Genomic DNA, 19,951 nt, shown 5'->3' on the forward strand with positions numbered 1-19,951 from the left:
CTCCTACCCTGAAAGGACGTTCTCTGGCATGTCTGTCATACCAGGCCTTTTGCTCTTCCTGAGCATCCTTTAGGTTCTCTCTAGCAAGGGCTAAAGAGTGTCGGAGGGTGCTTTGTAGGTTGCTTACAAAGTCCAGAATGTTAGTTCCTGGAGAAGGCGTAAACCCCTCCCATTGCTGCTTCACCAACTGTAATGGCCCCTTAACCTCGTGACCATACACAAGTTCAAATGGTGAAAACCCTAAACTGGGATGTGGTACAGCCCTGTAGGCAAACAGCAACTGCTGCAACACTAGGTCCCAATTATTGGATGAATTCTTTGATGAATTTTCGTATCATGGCCCCCCAAAGTTCCATTGAACCTTTCCACCAGGCCATTGTTTGATGGTGGTACGGGGTGGCAACCAATGTGATTCACCCATGAGTTTCCACATTTTTCCATGGTCCCTGCCAGGAAATTAGACCCTGAATCTGTACGGATGTCGGAGGGCCAACCTACCCTGGCAAATATGTCTGTTAGGGCCAGGCACACAGTGTTAGCCCTGGTGTTGTCTAGAGCTAACTGCTTCTGGCCATCGGGTAGCAAGTCCACTAAAGTCCGTACGTACTGCTTTCCTCTGGGCGTCTTTTTTGGAAAGGGCCCAGATATTCACAGCTACTCGCTGAAATGGGACCTCAGTTATGGGGAGTGGCTGAGAGGGGCCTTGACCTGGTCTTGAGGCTTGCCCACTCTTTGGCATACCTCACAAGACCGGACATACTTGGCAACATCCTTGCCCATCCCCTCCCAGTGGAAGACTTCCCCAACCGGTCCTTGGTTCTGTTCACCCCAGCATGGCCACTGGGATGATCATGGGCTAAGCTTAAGAGCTTCCCCGGTACTTAGTTGGAACCACCAACGTTTTTGCGGCTGCCATTCTTCCCGGTGTCCACCAGAAAGAATTTCCTTGTATAAAGTCCTGGTCTATAACAAACCGGGATCGATTAGAAGAGCTGAGAGGCGGTGGGGTGCTCCGTTGCCGCCGCCCAAGCCTTCTGAAGGCTGTCATCTGCTTCCTGCTCAGTCTGGAACGTTCCCTTGAGGCTGGGGGTCCACAGTTCTTCCTCAGACTGTGGACTTGGGCTTGTTCCCTCTGGAAGTGATGTAGGTGATGGGGTTGTTTCCGTTGCAGGTGAAACCGCTCTCACGCTGGTGCACCTGAGGGTATTTCAGGCTCTGGCTGAGCCTTTTGGGTATGGCTGTCTGTTGCTTCTGCCATTCTGGCTCGTGGCGCCCACTGGCGTTGAGTTTGAAGATGTGGTTGCACTTGCTGGTGCTGGTTGCTGTTCCAGTTCCGGGCCTGGGACTGGAGATGCTGGGCTGTTTCAGTGGTAGGCATGGAATCCGGGTCCCACTACCTCTGTCGGGTCTCTGGTAACACAGACGGGGCCCTCTGTGGACGGCTCAGGAACAGGAATGGGTCTGGAAGCTTGCCTGGTTTGGCTACGTGTAACCATTCCCACTCTCTTGGCCCGCCTCACCTGATTGGCCAAGTCTTCCCCCAGTAGCATGGGGATAGGATAATTGTCATAGACTGCAAAAGTCCACATTCCTGACCAGCCTTTGTACTGGACAGGCAGTTGAGCTGTAGGCAAGTCTACAGCTTGTGACATGAAGGGGTAAATTGTAACTTTGGCCTTTGGGTTGATGAATTTGGGGTCTACGAAGGATTGGTGGATAGCTGACACTTGTGCCCCCGTGTCTCTCCATGCGGTAACCTTCTTTCCGCCCACTCTCAAATTTTCCCTTCGCTCCAAGGGTATTTGAGAGGCATCTAGGCCTGGGGATCTTTGGTGTGATGGTGGTGTAATGAATTGCACTCGCATGGTGTTCTTTGGACAGTTGGCCTTGATATGTCCCAGTTCATTACACTTAAAGCATCTTCCATCTGATGGGTCACTGGGCCGAGGTGAGTTACTGGAGACTGGTGAGGGTGGAAGAGTAGGATGTCTGTGGCTTTACTTGGGTGGTAGTGGGGTCTTTGGCTGTCCTCGGTTGTAAGGTTATGGTCTTGTGCCCCCTGGGGTAATCGTTCCCCTTGACAGTAGCTTTCTTGCTTTCTGCCAGTTCCATCCATTTGGCTCCAATCTCCCCCGCCTCAGCGATATCTTTGGGGTTTTCCATCTTGTATGTACGTTTTATGGCTTCAGGAACACCATCCAAGAACTGCTCCATTTGTATGAGGAGGTGCAGTTCTTCCAGGTTTGAACGTTGTTTGCCTGTTATCCAGGCTCATAGTTTTTTGCAAGGTAGTAGGCGTGTTTGGGAAATGACACCTCTGGTTTCCACTTTTGGGTTCTGAAGCGCCGACGGCATGAGCGGGGTTATCCCCATCCTGTATCTGGCCTTGGTTTGAAAAAGTTTATAGTCATTTCATTTGCTGCTTAGGCATTTCGGCTGTCACCTCTGCTAAAGGTCCACTGAGTTGGTGCCTTAATTCTACCATGTACTGGTCTTCGGGGATGCGGTACCCAAGACAGGCTTCTTATCAAATTTTCCAAGAAGGCCTCGGTGTCATCACCTGCCTTGTAGGTGGGAAATTTTCCTGTGCTGCTGGAGCAATATTGGCGCCGGGTTGTTAGGGTGGCTGGCACATGCAGCCCAGCTTTTGCCAAGTCCAGTTCATGTTTTCTCTGTTTTTTCCTTCTCTTCATTCTCTTTTGTTGTTTTTTCCATTTCTACGGCAGGGGCCAACTCTTCTTCTGCTTGTTTCCTCGTAGGCCACCTCTTTCTTCTTCTAGTTTCTTTTGTGTGCTGCCTCTAAGGCTTGCCAGTGTGATGCTTTCTCCTTCTTCGCTCCATCTCTTTTTGTTTTATTTCTAGTTCTGTTGTTGTTTTTTCCATCTCTCGCCTGTGTCAGCTTCTTTGATTTGTTCTTCGGCCTCGATTTTTGCCTTAGAAGTCATGGTTCCTGTTTTCTTGTGTTGGGGTGCCCTCCGGTGTTTATCTTCTGACTGCAGTTCTCTGTTGCCTCCTGAAGTCTGCCTAGCAACAGTGCCTTTAGCTAATTTTCATGTAAGTAAACCTGAAAAACCACTTTATTTGCATTCATATAGTGCTGGTAATGGACTCTCAATGGGAGTGCTATGTGTGACAAAAGACCATTAATAGTCTGGTAATGGCTTCTTGCTTAACATGCAAGCCACAAACTGCCAGAGAGAGCAGAAAAAAAATTCTCTCTGGTTCCCTTTTAAAACCAACTCTTTCTCTCTGCTAAAAAGCCCTTAGCAGAGAAAAGAAAAATATAATATTCCTACTGGCTTCTGGATTCTGTCTATATCCCACCACTGCTACACCATATCATAACCTTAGTCCCAGATTTGGTCCTTAGCGTCCAAAATATGGGGGTTAGCATGAAAACCTCCAAGCTTAGTTACCAGCTTGGACCTGGTACTTGCTGCCACCACCCAAAAAATTAGAGTGTTTTGGGCACTCTGGTCCCCCTGAAAAAACCTTCCCTGGGGACCTCAAGACACAAATCCCTTGAGTCTCACAACAAAGGGAAATAATCCTTTTTCCCTTCCCCCCTCCAGGTGCTCCTGGAGAGATACACAGACACAAGCTCTGTGAATCCAAACAGAGTGACTCACCCTCTCCGTTCCCGGTCCTGGAAACAAAAAGGACTTTCCTATTCCCCCAGAGGGAATGCAAAATCAGGCTAGCCAATTCAACACACACCGATCTCCCCTGATTTCTTCCTCCCACCAATTCCCTGGTGAGTACAGACTCAATTTCCCTGAAGTAAAGAAAAACTCCAACAGGTCTTAAAAGAAAGCTTTATATAAAAAAAGACAGAAAAATTACAAATGGTCTCTCTGTATTATGACGACACCACACAGGGTCGATTGCTTAAAAGAATATTGAATAAACAGCCTTATTCAAAAAGAATACAAATCAAAGCACTCCAGCACTTATATTCATGCAAATACCAAAGAAAAGAAACCATATAACTTACTATCTGATCTCTTTGTCCTTACACTTAGAAACAGAAGACTAGAAAGTAGAAACTACTCCTCCAAAGCTCAGAGAAAGCAGGCAGCCAGAAAACAAAGACCTCAGACACAAACTTCCCTCCACCCAAAGTTGAAAAAATCCGGTTTCCTGATTGGTTCTCTGGTCAGGTGTTTCAGGTGAAAAGAGACATTAACCCTTAGCTATCTATTTATGACAGGTACACTAATACCATGAGGGAAAGCCCAAGAAAATAGAGTCTTACAGCATGCTCTGAAAATCACCAACCTGAGTTATCAGACCTAATGGAGGCAGGAGAGTATGTTTAAGAATAAAAGTGGCGCTTCACAAAAAGACACTAGATCCCTTCTTTTAAACCAGCTTAGCTTGAAGTTCTTCACTAACTGCAACTGTGATGGATCTCATGAGGAGAAGACTCCAAGAGAGATATCTGTGCCCCACAAGCATTACTTTTCAGTGAAGAGACTGTCTTCCAGTTGTGCCATACAGTGCCCAGCAAAGGTGAGGCTCCACTAGGCCCGCTGAGTACTCTTGTCACACAAATTAAAAAAAAAAAGTTAAGCACAATACCAGTATGACACTTACTACAGGCACAGAAGGTAGGGCTGGAAGGACCTCAAGGATTCCATCCCCCTGTGCTGAGGCTGGTTTAAGTCAACCTAGGCATCCCTGGCTAGTGTTTGTGTAATCTGCTCTTAAAAACCTTCCGTGACAAGTATTCCACAACCTTCCCAGTAGCTTGGTATAGCAGACTCAGACGACAGAAAACCAGCGGGTACTTACACTATTTTTTGCAATCTGCTATTTTGACATTTTAGAGCCCTTCACACAGCAGTTTCACTCCTGAATCTTCCAGTCGATTCCACTTCAGCTCCAGTCTGAGAGGGTTGGGTTGGCACGAAGCATGTGGGAGAGAGACCCACAACCACCAAACGTGAGACCACAGTTCTCCAACCTGCAACAGCCAGAGATAAACAGAAGAAAAATCACTTATTTCTGCTCAATGCCATTGTGTTTCACTCACTAAGGTCAAGAAGCATCTAGAAAGATTTTTTTCTTTAAACTGTAAGATTAGAGTTGTGCTGAGAAGGAGAAAGTCTTGGGGAAGAGAACATCAAGCTGTAAACAGAGTGAACAATCCAGTAGTTGTGACTCTCCTTCCACATGATGTCATGGTATCTTGCACTAAGGAACCCCAGTTATTAAGTATAGCCAGATCCAGTAATGGGGGATTCAGTTATTAGAAAAATGGACAGTTTGGGTTTGTGATGATTGGGAGATGATGGTCAATTGCCTGCTAGGTGTGAAGATTGAAGACTTCAAGACATCTCAATAGACTTATGTACGGTACTGAGAAGGAGACAGTGGCAGTGTAGATGTACGGATGACATAGGGAAAGGTAGTAGAGAGGTCCTGGAGAACAAATTTAGGCTGCTAAGTAAGAAAGAGACTGAAGTCCAGGACCTCTATGGGAGGATTTTGTTAAATGCTTCCAGTTCCACATGCAGCGTCAGATAAGAGACAGAACTGTAGGGTCTCAATGCGTGGATGAGACAATGATGTTCAGAGAAGAGATTTTGGTTTATTTAGGAACTGTGTAACCTTTTAGGAAAGGAGGAGCCGTCATAGGAAGGATGGGCTCTATCTAAACCAAAACAGAACCAGATTTTTGGCATATAAAATTTCAAAGATCATAGAGGAATTTTTAAACTAAGGGTTGGGGGAAAAGCCAACAGGTGCAGTGGAGCATATGGTTTGGACAGAGACACTTCTTAAGCGGGGATTTATTAAAGGGGACATTCTGTCTCCTAGTAAAGAGGAGAGGACAGAAGTTGATAAAGTACAGCTAAAGTACAGGCTGTTGTGGAGAATCCTTTGCACTGGTTTTCACTGCAGAGGATGTGAGGGAGATTCCCACATCTGACCCATTCTTTTTAAGTGACATATCTACGGAATTGTCCCAGACTGAGGTGTCACTAGAGATGGTTTTGGAACAAACCAATAAATTAAATGATAATAAGTGACCAGGTCCAGAGGCCCTCTGGAATGGTGGTCAATGCATGAAGGGGCATATGAATGTTTAGCAGATCTGCATGTAAATATCTTTCAGTGCTGTCTACAATAGTGCCATGTGAACACCTGTTCTCATTTTCAGGTGACATTGTAAATAAGAAGCGGGCAGAATTATCTCCCATAAATGCAAACAAACTTGTTGTCTTAGTGATTGGCTGAACAGAAATAGGACTGAGTGAACTTGTAAGCTCTACAATTTACATTGTTTTAGTTTGAGTGCCGTTATACTCAAAAATACTCTATATTTGTAAGTTGCACTTTCACAATAGAGATTGCACTATAGTACTTGTATGAGGTGAATTGAAAAACACTTTTGTAACCTTTTTTACAGTGCAAACATTTGTAATAAAAAATAATGGAAAGTGAGCACCGTACACTTTGTAGTCTGCCTTGTAATTGAAATCAATATATAAAAATATAAAAAACATCCAAAAATATTTAAATAAATGGTATTCTGTTTTTGTTTAACAGTGCGATTAAAATTGCAATTAATCACAATCAATTTTTTTAATCGTTTGGACAGCTCTAATTTTTCATAATGCACAAACAGAAGGGGGCCAAATTAAGGATGCATAGACAACCTTCATTCTGGTGTTTCCTAACTTTCAACTACTTGATTTTGCAACTTCAATAATGTTTTTTTTGTAACACACTTTTGGTATGTAACTGCCAAATTTATTCTTTAAAAGGGCAAAGGCAAAAACCAGTTGTATGCTGTACCTTTGTAACAATCACTGCATCAGCACTGAACCTTCAGCACTGAAGCACAGACTTCTACCATCTGAGCCACTGTACTAGCCATGTTAGCTTGCAGCAGAAGGTGGCTGTAATCTCAGGATGGGAAAGAGGTGGTTGTATGGGCCACAGGCAACATGTGCTGGATCCCAGAGTTGGTTGAGGCATGATGGGAAAGCTCAGCCCTATCTCCCTCTCCCACCGGCACATTTCCAAGTAACTGTGGGAGATCCTGCTTCATGCAATGCTCACGGCGGGATGAGTCACTAGAGCCAACATGCAATCTGGTTCTTGTCCACTTCTAATCCAACCGGTGGTGAAAGTAAATGCTCCGATTTACCAGTACGCCAGGGTCCTGGGCAAGGTGGGGAAGCAGCTCTGGGCCTCCAGAAGGAGTGAGGCCTCGGGCATAAGGGGCAGGGCTGGGGGATCAGAATCCCCCAGCCAGCCTTTCATGGCTCCTGTTGCCATGGTAGCCAGGAGCCCAGGGGTTGCAGCTGTGATTTGAAGGGCCCAAGGGCTCAGGTGGCAATTTAAAGGATCCAGGGCTCCTGGCCACTGCCGCAGAAGTAGCAGCAGCCAGGAACCCCAGGCCCGCTGCCCCTTTTGCTCCCCCTCATCGGCAGCTCTGCCAGTAGAGTCCAGCAGTGCTACAGCAGCACTTTAATGTCGGCCATTTACAGGCTGGTACTGGCAGCCAGTTCTTACCGGTATGTCATACTGGCCCATACCACTTTCACCTCTGCCTTCCACACCACGCTATGGGCAACTATTTAAGGCCTGCTGTAAACAATGGAGGAGTTAGAGCTTTTCAAGAATCTTTTATACTGGAAGAGGTTAGGATACCTCAACATAGGGGTTGCAACCAGCTTCCTTATAGTATTGTTACCCCCTTTTAACCCAAGCAGTTAGCTGGCTTTTGGAGTCCTGTGGGTCATTTCTGTTAGGAGGAGAAATTGTTGAAAGAGTCAGGTATTTCTTTGTAAATAAACAGGATTTCATCAATGTGTTGTTTGCCTCTTTCATCTAGCACAGAGATTCTCAAACTGTGGGTCGGGACCCCAAAGTGGGTCATGACCCCTTTAATGGGCTTGCCAGGGCTGGCATTAGACTTGCTGGGGTCGAGGGCTGAAGCTTCAGCCCAAGAGCTTCAGGTCTGTGTGGTGGAGCTCAGGCTTTGGCTTCAGCCCTGAGCAGTGGGGCTCAAGTTACAGCCCCCCCGTCCCCACCCAGGGCTGAAACCCTCAAGCTTTTCTGTCCTGGGCAGGGCTCAGGCTTCAGCTTTGCAGGCTCAGGCTTTGGTCCCCCTTCCCAGGGTCATGAAGTAATTTTTGTTGTCAGAAGGGGGCAATGAAGTTTGAGAAACCCTGATCTTGCACTGAGCCGTAAATTTCTGTCTTTGCTTTTCTCAGGATCACACTCCAGAGTATCTCTCTGAGTGTGTCTAATTTTCTGCTGCTTCTCCCTGAGGCAGTGGAACATAGCTCCACAGCCCAGCCCCACGTTCACTTTAGCAGTCTTCAAGGAAACTATTTAGCTCCTTCAGCCACATGGCTCAGCTTCTACTCAAGACTTGCCATCTGCTTACATTTTGGGTGATATTCCCATTGTTTCAGCCACCTGTTTCCTAACAGAGCTCAATTGCTTTCTATGTTTATTCCGAATGTAGGTCCTCTGCTCACCAGACACGATCCCTGCTTTTTAAAAGTGTCCCAATATGACTTTCCAGCATAGTCTTATTTTTACAGACGCTATCTTCAAATTATCTCTAGCAAAGGCTGTAGGGTTTCAGTTGGGGCTGTAGGGTTTCTACACAGTGAAAGACACTTTCTTCCTCTTCAGGAACTTCCTACAAGAGGTTTGCTGGGGTCTGCAGCTCATGCCCAACCACATGGAGTGCTGGGTTACATTCAATATTCTCACTGATCACTGTCCCATTAGCCAGCAAAAGGAATTGGATATGCTGGTCCCAGTTACTTAGGGACTGTTTTACAAGGGTAGCCAGCTGAACCTCAGAGTCCTTCTGAGCTTTTCTACCACCCCATTAGAGTATAGAACCTGAATTTCGGTGAAGAATTCATTCACTAGGACCCCAGTTAGTGTCACAGCCTCTTGATTTCTTATTGGAGAAGCTTGAAATTAAGCACATGAAATTAATTCACAAAAAATACTACCAGCAAATACTGATTGCCAGTCTATCTTAGGCATGAAGGCCCAAGCCCATCAACAGCAATGCGCTACATTGGCTCTGGCACCAGATATTCCTGCCTTGGAGCTCTCCTTATCTCCCGGGGCCTCTCTTTGCAATATAAACATCACATTTCCTGCACCTATTTTCTGCATCCTTTCTGCATTTTACCCAACAGAAATTCTCTCTTAGCTTGGCTAAGGCTTTTATAGCCCCAAAATGCCCAGGAGTTTTAAAATCATGACAACCTCAATTTTTAATGGATCTGGTACCCGTACCCATCACCTGTCTTTTCCCCATCTCTCATATAGTATTGCATATTTAATTTCCAAGTTTTACCACTTAGCTTTCAAATGTGTTGTGGTGAGAGAATGCACCTTGGAAGGTAGTCTGAAATTAGCAATGGATTTTTCTATCATGCACCATTCTCATATCAGGATCCTCTCTTTGGGAAACTTTCTGTTGCTCAAGAAGTTCATTCCAGCAACTCCATATTACTAGTACCAGGAGATAAACAAAGTACATTTGCTTTTCTGTTAATCATAGGAAGTGAGGAGACAGCCACATCTTCCTGAGCATACTCCTGCATGTGAGTTACCAATTCCTTGCTCTCCTGCTTAGGGCAGTATTTTCAATAAGCCTCCCAACATGGCCAACTGGACAAGGCATGAGCTTTACCATGTTTGTGCCCAAGCTTGTATGTAACTGTGAAATCACAGCACTGCAGTTTTTCCAACCACCTGGCAAGTTGCCCCTCTGGGTTCCTGAATCTGAAAAGCCCATTCATTTGATGATTGCATGGTCTGTCCCGACCGTAATCTTCCTCCCATGCAAATAGTGATGAAAATAATCTATAGATTTAAACACTGCCAGGAAATCTTCTCATGGAGCAATAATTTCTCTCTGGAGAATTTAGACTTTTGCTGTAATAAGCCACCACCTTTTCAAATCTGTTGTGTTCTTGTGTCAACACTATCCCCAAATCATAAGCACTAGCATCTGTTTGCAGTATGTAAGGGGTTTTGTAACGTGGCTAGGCCAAGATAGGAGCAGTCACAAGCATTTCAACTCTAAAAATGCTAAATCTCACACTGCTGAGCACTCCAACAGTTTCCTTCTCTCACCCTGCCAATGCAATCCTTTGGTAAACCCAAGGAGGACCCTTCTGTAATTGAAGCAGAGCCCTACAAACCTCTGCACATCTGTGAGTGTCTGCGAGCTCTGCAAAGCTTCAGTTTTCTGTCAGTGGAAATTCCCAACCCCCGTCACTGACTGAATATCTCTTTTTGGAACTATTCACATCTCTTTGGGTTCAGTTCCAGAACGGCAGCCCTTTAGCTTATCACAGACCACTTGTAAATGTACCAGTCTTTGTTCAAAGGTTTTATCATGCACCAGGCTATCATCATGGGATGATGCCTGTCAGACATAAATTAAGCCTATTGAGATATTTAGGATTCTCAGGTACCATGGGACTCTGTGCTTTATTTGTTTTAAATGAAAATGAATGTAAAGTAACTTTTAAAACAACAAGTACTTAAAGTAGGCTATTATCGGAAAGAGTAATATGATGTTCCAATTTTTCTTGGAAAATGCATTGAGAGATTTTCTTTATTAAAAAGTTTGAACTGTTTTCCCTTGATTTCAGAGAGGTTCAGATACAGTGCTCTTGTTTAAACCCACGCTTCTCTAAAATCGCTATGTTATAAACCTTCCAGGATGCACACCCAATGTGAACTACTGACATGTTAAGTGCTAGACACACACTCGGTTTTCAGTCTCCTCACACACCTAAAATCCTCACACACCGAGGGGGGGCTATGTACATACTTGTGGCTACTTACCTGAGTGTTTGCAGTTTGGATGTTTTAGTCCCTTACATAGGTCCGGCACTGTTAGGTTTCCCTGGTCATTATAGCTCAGGTCCAGCTCTCTCAGGGTCTGATTAATGCTGAGAGCAGAGGATAGGTCCCTATAACAAGCAACTGTGAGACTGCACATCTCTAACCTGCAGAAGAATGGAGCACAGAGAGAACATATGTTATGGCTGTTCTAACAAGTGGGCCTTCCCTGGCAGCCACAACTCACTGACCAATCAGCATCTACACGGTTAATTTCTTAATTAATTTCTGGGAAAATATAAGTAAAAAGCAACATGCGCCTGACAAAGTAGGTATTCACCCATGAAAGCTCATGCTCCAATACATTTGTTAGTCTATAAGGTGCCACAGGACTCTGTTGCTTTTTACAGATCCAGACTAACATGGCTACCCCTCTGAGATAAGTAAAAAGAAGATTTTAAAACAGGGAAAGGAGAAAGTTTCTTACTTCAGTTTCTTTAATTTGCAGTTTGGATCCTTCAGTGCTTGACACAGCAGGTAGACAGGTGAATTATTTGGTTCAGCCTGTTCTTGCCTAGAAAAAATGGAAAATAGATTTTTATTTTTTTTCCCTGAACATGGTACTTTGAATGGGGCTTCTATATGACGATATGGATTTTGCTACATTTGCAGTTCATTGTAAGCTCCCCTAAACAAAAATGTGTTTAGCTCAGAAAGATGTACTTTCAATATCACAATCAAATTGTACAATCTGTTCTAAGTGCAACCAGTTCATTTTCTCTACTTGCAGTACAGTGGTTATTTGAACATTCACATGCTGTATTAGGCATTCACGCAAGTTGTGGTCTCTGCAAAGATTACATGCCTTTGGGTTCGTGAACAAGAGTCTGGTTTTCACTGACGCTGAGCAGCCACTATTGATATCAACTGGAGATGCTGGCGCTTAGTGCTTCTGAAACTCAAGCCCTAATTGCTTAACACTTTTAAAGATGCAATAAAAAAAATCAGAGGAATTTTGCTTAAAGCCTTATAGTGATTTAACTTAAAAAAGCATAACCCCAAGTACACTGTACTGAGTTTATCATCATTTCAGTTATCAGAAAGGTCCTGACATCAGAGAGCAGCACAGGTCATGGACATTTTATGACAGTTGTGACAAAGTTCCTCCTCTACCTTGGTGGGTCCTGCGCTTATTGGCGGATTTGTTCACCTCAGTGATCCTCCCCTCTTGTGGAACCCACAGTCTGGGTCAGCTCCTCCCGTGTCTGATCAGGAGTTGGGAGGTTTGGGGGGGAACCCGAACCCGTCCTCTACTCCAAGTTCCAGCCCAGGACCCTGTGGATCGCAGCTGTCTATAGTGTCTCCTGTAACAGCTACATGACAACTACAACTCCCTGGGCTACTTCCCCATGGCCTCCTCCAAACACCTTCTTTATCCTCACCACAGGACCTTCCTCCTGGTGTCTGATAACGCTCGTCCTCCTCAGTCCTCCAGCAGTACACTCTCTCACTGTCAGCTCCTTTCCCTCTTGCTCCCAGCTCCTCACATACACTCCTTCTCCTCTGGCGCCTCCCTGTCTGACTGGAGTGAGCTCCTTTTTAAACCCAGGTGCCCTGATTAGCCTGTCTTGATTGGCTGCAGGTGTTCTAATTAAAGTAGCTATCTCCACTGCCTTCTAGAAAGATCTTAATTGGCCCCAGGTGCCTTGATTAACCTGGAGCAACTGCCATTTGGTTACCAGGGTACTAGGGATTTGTTTAGCCTGAGGCTAACATACCTGTTTCTCAGTACTTTACTGTAACCATCTGGCCTTGCCCCATCACACAGCACATATATATAAGTAGTACAGTGGGACAAATTTTGATAAAAATATTTCTCAAAGTATGTGGAACAATCCCCTCCCAGACATATGTAAGTGCAATATAGAAGTTCTTTTCTCATTCTAATACTTTGTGTCTTATTGCCTTTATTTAATTCCAGCGTTCTGCCTTGTTTCATTTATTTAACGTATTTAAGAACTATACTAGCAGCTTTGCACAAATAAATTTTGTTTAGAATGTGTGCTAAATGCATTAACCTATTTCCCTCTGAAGAGAAAAAAGCATAAAATATATTTGTAATGATTCTTGTGAGGTTTAATTAAATAGAAGAAAAAATAGCATCTTTCAAAATGTCTGAATAGTGCCAAAAATGCATACCAGCCAACAAGTGATACCTAGTGGGTCCAGAAAGGGAGAAAAGAGTAGGAGGGACTTTGTATCCCTATGACCATGTTATTGGACAAAAAGAAGGTAGGGAATAAAGCAGTCTAGTTGGTGCAATATTGGAAGGGTTAGGACACTTGTAAAAATATATATAGTGATGGAACAGTATTATTATTATTATTATTAGACAGATACATGCAACACTGAGTCAATACTTAAAATCTTTCAGTGGGATCAACTCCTGTTAAATGACAGGATTCTCAGACAAACATTGCCGACCTTTTACATCTCAATATTTAAAAACACATTGAAACTACTGTTAAGCTAGCTTTAGCACTGAAATAGCAGGGAACTGAAAATACATACAAGGCAAGAAAATACACCTCACTAACGAAAAACACATTTGCACAATCCATAAAGGTAGGCTTTGATTGGATAGTCAATGACACCATGTCATATGGCCGAGCTAGAGAATCACAGAAAGAATTACTAACTTTTCACATTGAAAAAAGAATAAAGCAAACAATTTTATCCCCAAAGCTACTGTTTATTTCTGCTTCCCTGTAGATGTTGGCCTGGAACTTCTCCCAGTTTCCTGTAGCCTGCCTTCCTCTTACAGATTTAAAGAAACGACACATGCATATTTACACTCTAAAGCATTGCTAATTGTTTTATAGCTCTCTGTAGCCTTAGGAAATTGGTATATTTTGGTGGAAAATAACACTTCTGTTGCCACCACCACCACGCCCTGACTTAGTCAAATCCTGGATAGTTGTTTGTGTTGGAAGAAAATATACTCATGAACCTTGATGAAATTTTTGGTGTGAAAATATACAATGCCATATGTACATTTCATGTCATAGCTTTGTATCAGTTATTAGAATTATAAATGGAAGAAACTAATTCTTAGACATTTTCAGGCATCTTTAGCTTTTAAAAAAATACTTTGCTGGCTATAAGAGTTTTTGTGATGTGTTCTATTTTTATTGTACAGAATTATATATCAATCATACAATGCACCTGAAACAAAAACTGAGAACTAGTTTATGCCTTTCAGCTAGCAAAAGTAACACTACTGTCAATATTAAAGCATAAAGAACAGGCCTCATTCCCATTTAAACTAAGTCCTCTCACTTTGAGTGTAAGGGTTGTATACCCTTTACCACGGTGATATAAAGTAGCCTTAGCATAAATAAGAATCAGGCTCAATAAAATAAATCTCAGGGTTAACAATTGTATCTTTTTTTTTAGACTAGTAGAACCTGCCAATCGATAGCTATCTTATTTTATCTGGTATGTGATATGCATACGGAAGATGAAACAGCTGTCTGTCCCAGTCACTAAGAGGGCAAAAACAAACAAACAAAAAAGTGTTAGACAAAAGAGTAAGGTAACTTTGGCCCCAATGGTTCATACAGATGGAGTGTCTGACCCTTCTTCCCCTTCTATCCTCCAATGGGCTTAAATAATGTTCTATATGGGTGCAAGTTTCTGCTTATAGGATCAGTGTTTTTGTTGATAATAACACCCAGAGAAGCTTCCACAATTGTGTCACTAACTTTCTGAAATTAAAATTGGGTTGGGGTTTTTTTTTTTTGGTGGGTCACTTAAGTCATTTATGAGTTATTAAAACAAGAAAGAAACAGATTTCCACTATTAAAGAAACTTTGCAAAGGGTTGGTGGCACTCAGATAATACTTACAGACATAACCGCTTAGCTGGTGGTGGAGCTAATTCTCCATTCTTGATTTCAACTCCAAATCTACATCCAGAGAGCCAAAGTGACTTCAGTGTAGGACAGTTCTTTACAAAGAATGAAATAACCATTTGATCCATTTGGGTTAAAGAGTAATTACTTATATCTATTTCAGTGAAATGATCCAAAGCATTTTTCATAAAACTTTCTTCTTGGATCTCATATAAACAATGAAATTCTTCAAGCTTGTAAATCAGCTCATCATGTGAAGAGGAAAACGATAATTTTTTTTGTTTTGTTTTTACCCATTTCAGTAAATCTGGCTTTATTTTAGGTGAAATCTTCAAGCCAATTTTTTTCTTGATGTCCTTCATTGTCTCTTCATTTAAGAGACCAAACAGAAATCGTACTGTTAACATTAAATAATTTCCAGATTTTCCATAGTTTTCTAATAACAGTTTTGCATCTCTGTTAGGAGTCACTGAATATTTCATTTGTTTATCTTCCTCCAGTACATAAAACAATGCAGCAAAAAACTCCTGAAAGCTTAAGTGAATGAAGCTGTAGACACTTACACAATCAATGTCCCTTTTAAAAACACTCTCATTCAGAAAGAGGGGGAGAGAGTAGAATTCATCTAAACTGTACTCCTTTATTTCTTCCTCCCCAAACAGTATTTTCTGATTCCAAATTCCATCTGCAGCCAAAGAACAAAGTTTCTTCAGATTATCTTGCATATTTTGGTTTGGACTGTTGCTGTGTGGCTCTAATAAACTGTATAAGAAAAGCACATACACAGCAGTGAGTGTTTTTGAATTTTGTGCAAAATCTTTACCTGCCTCCAGCTGTTGTTTCATAACAGTGCAGGTGATCCAACACACAATGGGGACAAAGCACATGGTGAAATGCATCTCATTTTGTTTCACAATATCAAAGGCTCTTGTTGCATCAATATTATTCCCAAAAAACTTGTGGAAATATTCCTTCCTGTCATCTTTAGAAAATCCCAGTATCTCTGCATAACGTGAACACTCCATACATTGTTGGAGTTTCTCCAGAGCAGTAGGTCTCGTAGTGATCATTAAGTAGGATTTAGGAAGCAACTTTTTCCTAAATAAACTGCTCAATGTATCTTTCATTGGCATCTCCTTCCTTGGATCTGTGCACAGACTATCTTCCTTTCGATCAAAGGAAAACCTCAGTTCATCAAAACCATCAATTATGAAGAGAAGTTTTTCTTGATTTAACAAAATCTCTTCAATTGGTACATTTTTGTCAGGACAATTTTTAGTAATTAAGTCAATCACTGTTCCTTGCTTACTTCCATAGTTTATTTCTCTACAATTTATGTAGAAAATGTATGCAAATCTGTTCTCATAAACTTCTCCAGAAGCCCAGTCTAACATGATCTTTTTTGCAGTCATTGTTTTTCCAATACCTGCAGCACCCTGCAGAACAACAATTTGTGGTGTTTGTCCATTTTCATCAGGATCAAATAAGGAGTTCATGGTAACAGAAGAACGAGTTCGTTCAGTCATGATTTTTGCATGTCTCCATCCGGAGGCCATTATTTCATGTTCTCTCTCCTTTTTGCAACGAAGCTTGCTTATAATAGTCAGTTTTGTATATCTTTTGCTTAGATTCACATTCTCACCGAGACGAGAGTTCCTTTCTTTTATTAACTGGTACTGTTTTTTAATATGTTCTTTATACTTCACCCTGTAATCTAAATCAGTGACAAGAAGCATTACAAACAAAAAATGAACTAGGAGCTGAGACCTTAATTTTAACAAATGAAATATTTTTCTATTTAAAATCATAATAATAAGAGTACATAAAATGTATTTTATCCTAGAGGATCTCAGATCATCTATCTATGTTCCAGATTCTGCAGCCCTAGCTTAAAGTTATACATGTGCAAGTACAAGTGTTTTGCTGAATTGGGGCCATGTACAAGAATTAATCCTTTCAACTACCGCTGAAATGCAGCAACTTGTCAATCACAAGTGATTACCCACATTACACAAATGTAGTATGTAACTATTGTAACAGCCCCCCCATCATGTACCATCAGCAGGTTTTGAAACCTGACTCTTGAGCACTGCAGCACAGATATTGCAAGTCATGTGATTGGGATTCCTCCAGGAATTCATAAAAACATAAGGGGATAGAGAAGGGAGAGTCTCACTCAAGCAAGCATAAGGGAAGGCCCATGGAGGTTCAAGACAGACCATTGTGAGTTCTAGTCCTAGCCCTTCCCCAACTGCCGTTAGTATGTCTATGGCCTCATACAGCTACTTAGTGGAGGCAATAATCATTCCCAGACTTTACAAATAAGACACCCAAGACCTTGCACAAGGCCACTGCAGGAACAGCTAGACATAGAAACCAGGTATCCAATAGATCCAAATCTCTTCCACTTTGTCACAGTGACTTCCAGAAGACAGAGAGAGAGTGTGTGAGAGAGAGAGGCTCTGTATCACCCTCCTGGTGAAGAGGTGCTATTACCTTCATCCAAAAAAGGCTGACCCTTTAGCTGAAGTGGTGAAGGTTCATACATTTATATTCAGAGGTCTGGTGTTCAATCCCCACAGATGTCCACCATGGTATTACACTTGGTGATACTGTCTGTAACTATTATGTTTTTCCACTGCCAGTTACTCCTAGGGCAAACGTTGAAGAGGTCTGTGCTGCAGATTCAAAGACTGAGGGTGTTAAACCCTGCTGATGAGGGGAGGTGATTGGAATACATATGAAAAGTGTTGCTTTTTTTCCTGACACCAGCATTGCCCTTCTATGGAGCAGTAGCAGATGTTCAGGGCCTTGCAAGGTGGCTTTCCATAAGGAGAAGAAATCAGTGATATGGAGTCTGGATAAACTGTAAATGTAACGTGTGTGTAAATAAAGCACCAGCCTTGGAACAGAGGTGATCACATGCAGGGCAATCCTTTTTTCCAGGAATAGTGGCACTTGCCATAACAATATATATGTAGTTTTTTTTAAAAAGCTTAAGGAGCTTGGAATAATTGCTGGAAAGATCATATATTCAAAAACATTGTACTTAAAAGTAAATTGTAATGTTTTAATATTTGTGGTAATGTATCTTTAGTGCTTGCATTTTGGTTAATGAGAGCAGTCCTATTAAAAATAGTCTGTGACTCTTGATTATAGACTCTGTTTTCAGGAGATAGTGAGCTTTGCATGGGAGATTTTGTTCGTGTGTCCAGAGCAGGGGCGGCTCCAGGCACCAGCACACCAAGTGCATGCCTGGGGCAGCAAGCCAAGGGAGGCACTCTGCCGGTCGCTGGTCTGCCGGTGGCTGCCTCCTGCAGACGTGCTGCCAAATTAGCGGGACCAGGGACCTCCCGCAGGCAAGCCACTGAGGGCAGCCTGCCTGCCATGCTTGGGGTGGCAAAATACCTAGAGCCGCCCCTAGTCCAGACAATGAAGACCCTGATTGTGAACACTTCAAAAGAATCCAAATTTGACTTAACAAATGTATATTTCTAGAAAACGAGCTTTTATTCTCAATAGATGTAACACTAGCTTATCCAGAAGACTGGATGCTCTAGGGCATTGCTGATTAACTACAGAGCCTTTCATCTTTAGGGCACCTATTTAGGTCTTGCCCAGCTCCATAGGAATTAAAAATCATATTGAAGAAACTGGATTTAGTCTGTTTACATTGGGGCAACTGAGCAGAATTTGGGCTCACATCTCTCCCACATAGAGTTCCACTTCCTCAGTTTGTGCATACACATCAGCCAAAGGGAAAGATTCAAAAGTTGCAGTAATTTTAGGTTTTCTTACCTTTCTCTATAGCCTTTCTGAGTCTAGCAGCAGAATCTCTCACACAGATTTTGTCAAAAAAATATAAAGTTGCATCCACAGCATCTTCACTATAGAATTCTATCAAGAGCTGCACAAGATCTGTGACATGAGCAGCCTTGTCCAGCTGATGTTTGGAGATAGTCCCTTTTTCTTCATAATTAGTATATAATAATTTAAATTTAAATTTTTTAAGGTTTTCCTCTGAGAGATTCTCCAGAGCATTTAGAAGGAGTTCATCCATTTTCTTTGCTTGGATTGAGGACTCTAGAAATCATCTGAAAACGTAGATAGAAGATGATAATTAAATTACTTGAGGGTCACACACTTTGTTGTTCACATAGGCCAACCTGTACACCCAGCTAGGACATCAGCCCCACTATAGCTGGACCCCTCACCCACCCATCCTGGTCAGAACCCTATTGATTTTTGCGAAGGAGGAATCTGAAAATCCTGATTTCCACTAAAATCAGGCATTCCCAGTTTTCAAATTTCTCCCCAAATCAGTTGGGTTCTGACAAGAGCAGTAGGATGGGGGTCCCAGCTGGGGGTGGGGTGCAATGGCCATAGTTAGGGAGTGACAAAGGAAAATGCTGCAGTTAAAAAATTCAGTAGCAACAAAATAATGTCTAGCATCAAAACTAAGCATTAAAACAGTTGACCTATGGCAGAAAGTTTGACTCGAGGTTTAAAGATTCATCTAAATAGCTCTGAAGGAGATTAATTTTATTACTGGCTTGTATTCTTGGGTATGAGAAAGGTTTAAAATGACAAAGAAAGGGAGGTGTGGAGTTAAGTCATACAGCTCTTGGTCATCCAGTTCCTAGACAAAACCAGGCTGTGTTTGTGTGGGGCACTTCCACGTGGTCTTCAGTAAAGCTCTTACACCTGTTTGTAGATGCACATGCATCTGTGTGCTGCTCGTCCCTGCCTGCATGACAACAAAATGTTCCTTTCCCTCTTCCACAAACACGGGGTATGTCTACACTACGAAATTAGGTCGATTTAATAGAAGTCTTTTTTTAGAAATCGATTTGATACAGTCAATTGTATGTGTCCCCACTAAGCGCATTAAGTCAGTAGTGTGCATCCACAGTATGGAAGCTAGTTTCGATTTTTGAAGCGCTGTACTGTGGTAGCTATCAGCTTCCACTGCCCATTGGCGTTCTGAGTTGAGCTCCCAATGCCTGATGGGGCAAAAACATTGTCGCAGGTGGTTCAGAGTACATGTAGTCCATGAAAGCAACGGCAAAAAATTGTTTCTTGCCTTTTTTCCTGGGTTACCTGTGCAGACAACATACCACAGCAAGCATGGAGCCTGCTCAGATCACTGTCACTGTATGTCTCCTGGGTGCTGCTGGCAGATGCAGTACT

General features: G+C 42.6%; 1 protein-coding gene across 2 annotated transcripts in view; it reads right to left on the bottom strand.

The window, feature by feature from the left end:
- Window positions 1-16,397, bottom strand: part of LOC115650602 (NACHT, LRR and PYD domains-containing protein 3-like) — a 40,238-nt gene extending 23,841 nt beyond the window's left edge. For both annotated transcript variants that reach the window (XR_004000134.1, XR_004000133.1), the window contains exons 1-4: window positions 14,756-16,397; window positions 11,336-11,422; window positions 10,852-11,015; window positions 4,795-4,966 (exon numbers count right to left, since the gene is read on the bottom strand). The gene's annotated coding sequence lies outside the window, so the exon portion shown is untranslated. The remainder of the gene's footprint in view (window positions 1-4,794; window positions 4,967-10,851; window positions 11,016-11,335; window positions 11,423-14,755) is intronic.
- Between the last annotated feature and the right edge of the window lie 3,554 nt (window positions 16,398-19,951).

Source organism: Gopherus evgoodei, chromosome 4, assembly GCF_007399415.2.
Source record: "Gopherus evgoodei ecotype Sinaloan lineage chromosome 4, rGopEvg1_v1.p, whole genome shotgun sequence".
NCBI classification, from domain to species: Eukaryota; Metazoa; Chordata; order Testudines; family Testudinidae; genus Gopherus; species Gopherus evgoodei.